Genomic DNA, 9266 nt, shown 5'->3' on the forward strand with positions numbered 1-9266 from the left:
ACAAGCCTGCATCAGCGCACCTGGCTAATTTCTATTTTTTGTAGAGACCAGGTCTCACTATGTTGCCCAGGCTGGTATGAAACTCCTGGCTTCAAACAATCATCCCATCTCAACCTCCTAAAGTGCTGGAATTACAGGTGTGAGCCACCATGCCCTGCCTGTATTTCCAGGTTTTTGTTTTGTTTCATTATTTTTTATTGCCTATATTTCTGTATTCTGCATTTGTCACAAGCAGGTGCTACTTTCAGAACGGAAGGAAAGCATATAAAGCCACTCTTTGTCTTCCTTTCCCAGGGACTTCCCTCAAGTTCCTTAAGCTTGCCAAGGGCTGAAACCCAGATCAAAGCTTTTTGGAGGGATCAGCCTTCTGAGGACTTTCCTCTGTATCTGCTCAGTGGGTGGCACCTGGAAATGACAGGCACTTCTCACCTCTGTCCACTGCGCCCTGTGGGCATCCCAGTCTACCTGGACAGTCCTCCAGCCCAAGCAGGGCAGGTCTCTTGACGGATTCCCCTAATGGGCAGCATGGGGCCAGGCAGGGCAGGCCATCCAGGGTGAGCCCAAGCCTGCAGCAGGAGCGAAGGCCGGTCGCTGGTTGGTGAGCAGCCCCACTCTAGGGCACACTGTGGCTGCAGAGCCCAGCTCCCTCCCTCGAGCCTGGTGACCCCAAGCAAGTCCCAGGACCTGGCCAAGCTTCATGTCCCTCATTTATCAATTGGGGACAGTAGTTCCAACTTCACAGGGCAGGTGTCAGGTTTTAAACAATTGCCTCATATAAGAGCTAAAGAAATAGTAACAATTCGTCCCAGGAAGTTCCTGTGCTTTGTACCTGTGTGTTCCATCATTTTAAAGCAGTTGCTCCCCAGGATTAAAGAACATTATTCCAGTGACATGTGTGCAATACAGAGGCACTTAAGAGCCTCAGAGGCCAGAAGCGGTGGCTCATACCTGTAATTCCTGCACTTTGGGAGGCCGAGGTGGGTAGATCACTTGAGGTGAGGAGTTCGAGACCAGCCTGGCCAACATGAAGAAACCCCATCTCTACCAAAAAATACAAAAATTAGCCGGACATGGTGGCACATGCTTGTAATCCCAGCACTTGGGAGGCTGAGGCAGGAGGATTGCTTGAACCCGGGAGGTGAAGGTTGCAGTGAGCTGAGATCGCACCATTGCACTCCAGCCTAGGCGACAGAGCGAGACTCTGTGTCAAAAAAAAAAAAGGTCTGAGAAATAGGTCGAGGGCTGAGGTATTCAATTACAGAAAATGGAACTGGGTGTGGTGGTTCAAGCCTGTAATTCCCAACACTTAGGGAGACCAAGGCAAGAGGATCACTTGAGCCCAGTTCAAGGCTATGGTGAGCCATGATTACACCACTGCTTTCCAGCCAGGGTGACAGAGGGAGATACTGTCTCTAAAAAAAATAAAGAATGAAAAAAGGATATATTAATATTTGGTTGAAACTTACTTGATGAAGTAGCCCTGTCATCTGGCCACTAGATGTCAGTGTTGCACTACAGCGTGAAGCAAGGCCGGGGATGCCCGCTGGCAATGTTGCCATGACACTGAGCACTTTGCACTTGTCCTCGCTCTAATATCTCATCTGCCCTCAAAAGTAGGTGCTGTTAGCCCCATTTTACATGAGGAAACAGGTGAAAGAACTCTGCCCAAGGCTAAACTACTGGGAAGTGGTAGAGACCAGATTTGATTATTAGCAGGCTGGTTTCTGAGTTTCCAGTTTATCCACTGCCCTTACCATAAATAAGACAAAGACCTTGGTGGATTTCTTTAATCCTTTTCATCTGCATTAAGGAGGGTTCCATAAATATTTAGTTCAATAGCAATTACTTACTTTTCTTAAAACTGCAGTTTTAAGTGGCCGGGCGCAGTGGCTCACTCAAACCCGTCAATCCCAGCACTTTGGGAGGCTGAGGCGGGCAGATCACCTGAGGTCAGGAGTTGGAGACCAGCCTGACCAAAATGGAGAAACCCCGTCTGTACTAAAAATGCAAAAACAAAAAATTAGCTAGGCGTGGTGGCGCATGTCTGTAGTCCCAGCTACTGGGGAGGCTGAGGCAGGAGAATCGCTTGAACCTGGGGGGCGGAGGTTTTGCGGTGAGCTGAGATCGTGCATTGCACTCCAACCTGGGCAAACGAGCGAAACTTGAAGGGGTGGGTTGCCCCTCCACACCTGTGGGTGTTTCTCGTTAGGTGGAACGAGAGACTTGGAAAAGAAAAAGACACAAAGTATAGAGAAAGAAATAAGGGGGCCCAGGGGACCAGCGTTCAGCATATGGAGGATCCCGCCAGCCTCTGAGTTCCCTTAGTATTTATTGATCATTCTTGGGTGTTTCTCAGAGAGGGGGATGTGGCAGGATCATAGGATAATAGTGGAGAGAAGGTCAGCAGATAAACACGTGAACAAAGGTCTCTGCATCATAGACAAGGTAAAGAATTAAGTGCTGTGCTTTAGATATGTATACACATAAACATCTCAATGCCTTACAGAGCAGTATTGTTGCCCGCATGTCCCACCTCCAGCCCTAAGGCGGTTTTCCCCTACCTCAGTAGATGGAACATACAATCGGGTTTTATACCAAGACATTCCATTGCCCAGGGACGGGCAGGAGACAGATGCCTTCCTCTTGTCTCAACTGCAAAGAGGCGTTCCTTCCTCTTTTACTAATCCTCCTCAGCACAGACCCTTTACGGGTGTCGGGCTGGGGGACGGTCAGGTCTTTCCCTCCCACGAGGCCATATTTCAGACTATCACATGGGGAGAAACCTTGGACAATACCTGGCTTTCCTAGGTAGAGGTCCCTGCAGCCTTCCGCTGTGTTTGTGTCCCTGGGTACTTGAGATTAGTGAGAGGTGACAGCGTGCTGGCAGTCCTCAAGCCCTCGCTCACTCTCTGCGCCTCCTCTGCCTGGGCTCCCACTTTGGCGGCACTTGAGGAGCCCTTCAGCCCACCGCTGCACTGTGGGAGCCCCTTTCTGGGCTGGCCAAGGCCAGAGCCAGCTCCCTCAGCTTGCAGGGAGGTGTGGAGGGAGAGGCGTGAGCGGGAACTGGGGCTGCGCGCGGCACTTGCGGGCCAGCTGGAGTTCCGGGTGGGCATGGGCTTGGTGGGCCCCGCACTCGGAGCAGCCGGCCGGCCCTGCCCGCCCAGGGCAATGAGGGGCTTAGCACCCGGGCCAGTGGCTGCGGAGGGTGTACTGGGTCCCCCAGCAGTGCCAGCCCACTGGCGCTGCTCTAGATTTCTCGCCAGGCCTTAGCTGCCTTCCCCTGAGGCAGGCCTCGGGACCTGCAGCCCGCCATGCCTGAGCCTCCCATCCTCTCCGTGGGCTCCTGTGCGGCCCGAGCCTCCCCGATGAGCGCCGCCCCCTGCTCCACGGCGCCCAGTCCCATCGACCACCCAAGGGCTGAGGAGTGCGGGCGCACGGGGCGGGACTGGCAGGCAGCTCCACCGGCAGCCCCGGTGCGGGATCCACTGGATGAAGCCAGCTGGGCTCCTGACTCTGGTGGGGACGTGGAGAACCTTTATGTCTAACTCAGGGATTGTAAATACACCAATCAGCACCCTGTGTCTAGCTCAGGGTTTGTGAATGCACCAATGGACACTCTGTATCTAGCTACTCTGGTGGGACCTTGGAGAACCTTTATGTCTAGCTCAGGGATTGTAAATACACCAATGGACACTCTGTATCTAGCTGCTCTGGTGGGGCCTTGGAGAACCTTTATGTCTAGCTCAGGGATTGTAAATACACCAATTGGCACTCTGTATCTAGCTCAAGGTTTGTAAACACACCAATCAGCACCCTGTGTCTAGCTCAGGGTTTGTGAATGCACCAGTTGACACTGTATCTAGCTACTCTGGTGGGGCCTTGGAGAACCTTTGTGTCAACACTGTATCTAGCTAATCTGGTGGGGACGTGGAGAACCTTTGTATCTAGCTCAGGGATTGTAAACGCACCAATCAGCGCCGTGTCAAAACAGACCACTCGGCTCTACCAATCAGCAGGATGTGGGTGGGGCCAGATAAGAGAATAAAAGCAGGCTGCCGGAGCCAGCAGTGGCAACCCACAGGGTCCCCTTCCACAATGTGGAAGTTTTGTTCTTTTGCTCTTTGCAATAAATCTTATTACTGCTCACTCTTTGGGTCCACACTGCTTTTATGAGCTGTAACACTCGCCGCAAAAGTCTGCAGCTTCACTCCTGAAGCCAGCGAGCCCACGAGCCCACTGGGAGGAATGAACAACTTCAGACGCACTGCCTTAAGAGCTGTAACACTCACCACGAAGGTCTGCAGCTTCACTCCTGAGCCAGCGAGACCACGAACCCACCAGAAGGAAGAAACTCCGAACACATCCGAACATCAGAAGGAACAAACTCCAGACGCGCCACCTTAAGAGCTGTAACACACACCACGAGGGTCCACGGCTTCATTCTTGAAGTCAGTGAGACCAAGAACCCACCAATTCCGGACACATTAGGGAGTGGTGATGACTCTTAATGAGCATGCTGCCTTCAAGCGTCTGTTTAACAAAGGATGTCTTGCACAGCCCTTAATCCATTTAACCCTGAGTTGACACAGCACGTTTCAGAGAGCACGGGGTTGGGGGTAAGGTTACAGATTAATAGCATCTCAAGGCAGAAGAATTTCTGTTAGTACAGAACAAAATGGAGTCTCCTATGTCTACTTCTTTCTACACAGACACAGTAACAATCTGATCTCTTTCTTTTCCCCACAAAAGTCCATCTCAAAAAAAAAAGAAAAAACTGCACTGTAAAATGTCAATACAAAAATCAATCTTGGCCTGGCGTGGTGGCTCATGCCTGTAATCCCAGCACTTTGGGAGGCCGAGGTGGGTGGATCACCTGAGGTCAGGAGTTTGTGATCAGCCTGGCTAACATGGTGAAACCCCATCTCTACTAAAAATACAAAAATTAGCCAGGCATGGTGGCGCACGCCTGTAATCTGAGCTACTAAGGAGGCTGAGGCAGGAGAATCACTTGCCCAGGAGGCGGAGGTTGTAGTGAGCCAAGATCATGCCATTGCACTCCAGCCTGGGCGACAGTGAGACTACATCTCAAAAAAAAAAATCAGTCTCTATTTCATAGGTTTATTCAAGAGAAGATAAAAATTTAAAAATAATTATCGTTAAATATTATACGTATTCTGTAAGCACATGAGGTCAGGACTTTGGACTTCTCTCACCCCTGACAGAGGGTACCTAAAACAATGCTTGGCACATGGTAGGTGTATCATAAACATGTCGAATGACTGAATGAGTGGGGCGATGAATTGTGCACGCCGACAGGTCAGACAGTCTCATGATTAAGTGCATGGACTCTGGCACCAGATCTCTGGGGTTCAATTCCAGTTCTTCAGTAGCTCTGACCTTGGACAAATTACTTAATATCAGTGTGCTTCATCTCTAAATTAGGGATAGTAATAGTGCTTACTTCAGAGGGTGCTTCGAGCATTCAATGAGTTACAGAGCCCGGCACATGCTCTCAATGTTAGCTAGTAGTATATATACTATATGAGACCCTCAGGAAAAGCCCCAAATAATGCCGGTTCCCAACTCTGCTACGTAACAGATTTTCCTTTTCAGGGGCAGCATATGTGGCAGACTGTAATTTATGAAGATGGCAAGAACAATGTCTCCTGATCCATGTGCTTTTCTAGAACCTCGTACTCCCCCATCAAGAGGTAGAGTCTAATCCTCTGCCCCTTGAGTCTGGGGGGCTTGCGGCTTGCTTGGAATCGATTTTGGATGGCTATAATCCTGCCATGTAACATTCACAGCTGGGTTTTTAAAAGCCACGTGTGTGCTTCTGCCTCCTTAGTGGGAATACCTACCTTTGGAGCCCTGGGACAACAAACAAGATGTTTCTCTGGCCTGAGGCCATGTGATGAGGCCACATGAACTTTTTCCAGCTCATGGCCCCAGCTGAGGTCCCAGCCAACAGCCAGCATCCACCACGAGATGAATGAGAGAGGACGCTCCACACCCCTGAGCCATGGTGCCACCCCTGCTCTCAAGTCCTCCTAGCTGAGGCCCCAGACATTGTGGAGCAGACAAGCTGCCTCTGCCTCCCCCAACCCCCACTGTGCTCTTTCCAGATTTATGACCCACAGAATTAAGAGAAATTTTAAATGGTGGTTATTTTACACTACTGACTTTGGGGTGGTTTGTTACACACCAGTCCGTAGCAACTGTGACAGCATACAAGATGAACAGAGTGAGCAGATGCATTCGCCCACATGCTGAACAGAGTGCTGAAGGCTCCCACCCCTTCCAGAATGATGGGCTCCACATCTGCCTCAAAGAACGTGTAACCCCTGCAAATCCTTCCCTAAAGTCTCTTTGCTTGGCAATCCTTCTGCTTGGCCAGGCATGATGGCTCATGCCTGTAATCCCAGCACTTTGAGAGGCTGAGGCAGGTGGATCATTTGAGGTCAGGAGTTCAAGACCAGCCTGGCCAACATGGGGAAACCCTGTCTCTACTAAAATACAAAAATTAGCCAGGCGTAGTGGTGGGCACCTGTAATCCCAGCTATTCAGGAGGCTGAGGCAGGAGAATCGCGTGAACCGGGGAGGTGGAGGTTGCAGTGAGCCGAGATCGCGCCACTGCACTCCAGCTGGGAAACAGAGTGAGACTGTCTCAAAAACAAAAACAAAACTCCTGTTTCCTTGTCCGACCCTTGTCTGTACAACACCCCTTTGTGTCCCCAATAAAGTAGACTTGTGGCTGACATCATTAGGGGCCTATAATTTCTGCCTCAAAGAAGCCACCAGATCTGTCCCTTCAGTGGTTAGACTGAACAGGACTGACTTGACTAAGGGCAAAACCCCTCTTTCCACCTCCTTCCACACTCAGAATTGTTTGGCAACCTCTCTTTAGGGGGCAGGTAATAAACAGTAAACCTTACATAGCGCTCACTGTGTGGTGACTCTGGTGCAGGTGCCTTGTGTTTAATCGGGAAGACGGCTCTGTGAGGTAGGTGTCATCATCATCCCTTTTATATAGATGAGAAAATACACACATAGAGGTTAACTAACTTGTGAAGTAAGGCTGAATTTATGGCAGAGCCAAGATTGGAGCCCAGGGCCAGGCGTGGTGGCTCATGCCTGTGGTCTCAGCACTTGGGAGGCTGAGGCCGGAGGATCACTTGAGCCCAGGAGTTGAAGATCAGCCTGGGCAACATAAGGAGATCCCATCTCTACATAAAGTTTAGAAATTAGCCAGGTGTGGCAGTGTGCACCTGGAGTCCCAGCTAGCCAGGAGGCTGAGTTGGGAGGATCACCTGAGCCCAGGAGGTTGAGGCTGCAGTGAGCCATGATAGTGCCACGCTGCACTCCAGCTGGGCCACGGAATGAGACCTTGTCTCAAAAAAAAGATAGAAATGCAGAACATGGGGCTCCACCCCACGAAGAGCCATTTTCAGGATTCTACTGAATCAGAATCTACATTTTTTCAAAATCTCAGGGGGGTGGTGGTGGGAGTGGGGGAGTTGTAACAGGTTAGTTTGAGAAGCTCTGACCTTTCTTAACCTCTACACCTGCTGCGCAGCACACAGAGGCACCGCCACCAGAAACCTTTTGAAGACTGGGGTGCAAAGCAAATTCACCACTGGTGCTGAGAGGTAACATCTGGTTTCTCTCAGTAGAAACAGCACTGCTGGCCGGGAGGCAGTGGCTTCTTCCTGTAATCCCAGCACTTTGGGAAGCTGAGGTGGGAGCAGCATCACTTGAGCCCAGGAGTTTGAGACCAGCCTAGACAACATGGCGAGACCTTGTCTCTATAAAAAACACAAAAAATTAGTGGGGCGTGGTGGCACATGCCTGTAGACCCAGCGACTCGGGAGGCTGAGACAGGAGGACCACCTGAATTCGGGGAGTTCAAAGTTGCAGTGAGCAGTGATTGAATCACTGCACTCCAGCCTGGGCAAGAGCAAGACCCAGTCTAAAAAAAAAAAAACACCACTGCTCCAGGGGTCCGGGGGGGGTCAGGCACACTCAATGGTAGTAATTGCTGCCACTGTTTTATTTGTATTTTCTGAGACAGGGTTTTGCTTTATCACCGAGGCTGGAGTACAGTGGTGTGATCATGCATCACTGCAACCTCGATCTCCTAGGCTGAAGCGATCCTCCCACCTCAGCCTGCCACCTAGCTGGGATCATAGGTGTGCACCACTGCGCCCAGCTAATTTTTATTTTTTGTAGAGATAGGGGTCTCACTGTGTTGCCCAGGCTGGTCTCAGACTCCTGTGCTCAGTCAGTCATCCCACCTCGGCCTTCCAAAGTGCTGGGATTACAGGTGTGAGCCACTGCACCCAGCCTTGCTGCCACTGGTGTAGGTATTTACTATGTGCCAGGCACTGCTCTATCTTCCCTTGCTGAATCCCCAAAGTAGCCTCAAGGACACAGGTGCTCTTATTTCCCATTTTACAAATGAGAAAACTGAGAACACAGTAAATAATTTCCCCAAAGTCTAATAGCTAGTAAGCAAAGAGGGCTGGATTTGAAACCAAACTCCACCACTCACAGCTTTTTGGAAGGTAAGCGGAAAGGGGCTGAGTGGATTCCCTTCTGATCATTACTGTTTGAAACATCGTGGGCCCTTTGACACTTAGCCTCTGACCTCTTGCTGTTCTCTTTCCATTCCAGCAGCGTCCATCGATCAGCCTCAGAGCCAGGTGAAAAGATCCCCCTTGAGCAGTGCCTTTCACAAGCCTTAAAGAAAAATCCCGTCACATGCAACTACTCGGGCTTCTCTTAAATGTACAGGGAGGGCAAGAGGGGTGCGTGGGTGCTGATCTAGCCAAGTACTCACATCTAGGCTGAGTTTAAAAAGTTGGTAGCAGGGCACGGTGGCTCCTGCCTATAATCCCAGCACCTTGGGAGGCCGAGGCAGGAGGATCGCTTGAGCCCAGGTGTTTGACATCAGCCTGGGCATCGTAGTGAGACCACATCTCTAAACAAAATTTTAAAATACGGTGGCTCATGCCTGTAATCCCAGCACTTTGGGAGGCCAAGGTGGGCGGATCACAAGGTCAGGAGATCGAGACCATCCTGGCCAACATGGTGAAACCCCGTCTCTACTAAAAATACAAAAAAATTAGCTGGGCGTGGTGGCGGGCGCCTGTAGTCCCAGCTACTCGGGAGGCTGAGGCAGGAGAATGGTGTGAACCCGGGAGGTGGAGCTTGCAGTGAGCCAAGACCGTGCCACTGCACCCCAGCCTGGGTGACAGAGCAAGACT

Source organism: Pongo abelii, chromosome 1, assembly GCF_028885655.2.
Source record: "Pongo abelii isolate AG06213 chromosome 1, NHGRI_mPonAbe1-v2.0_pri, whole genome shotgun sequence".
NCBI classification, from domain to species: domain Eukaryota; kingdom Metazoa; phylum Chordata; class Mammalia; order Primates; family Hominidae; genus Pongo; species Pongo abelii.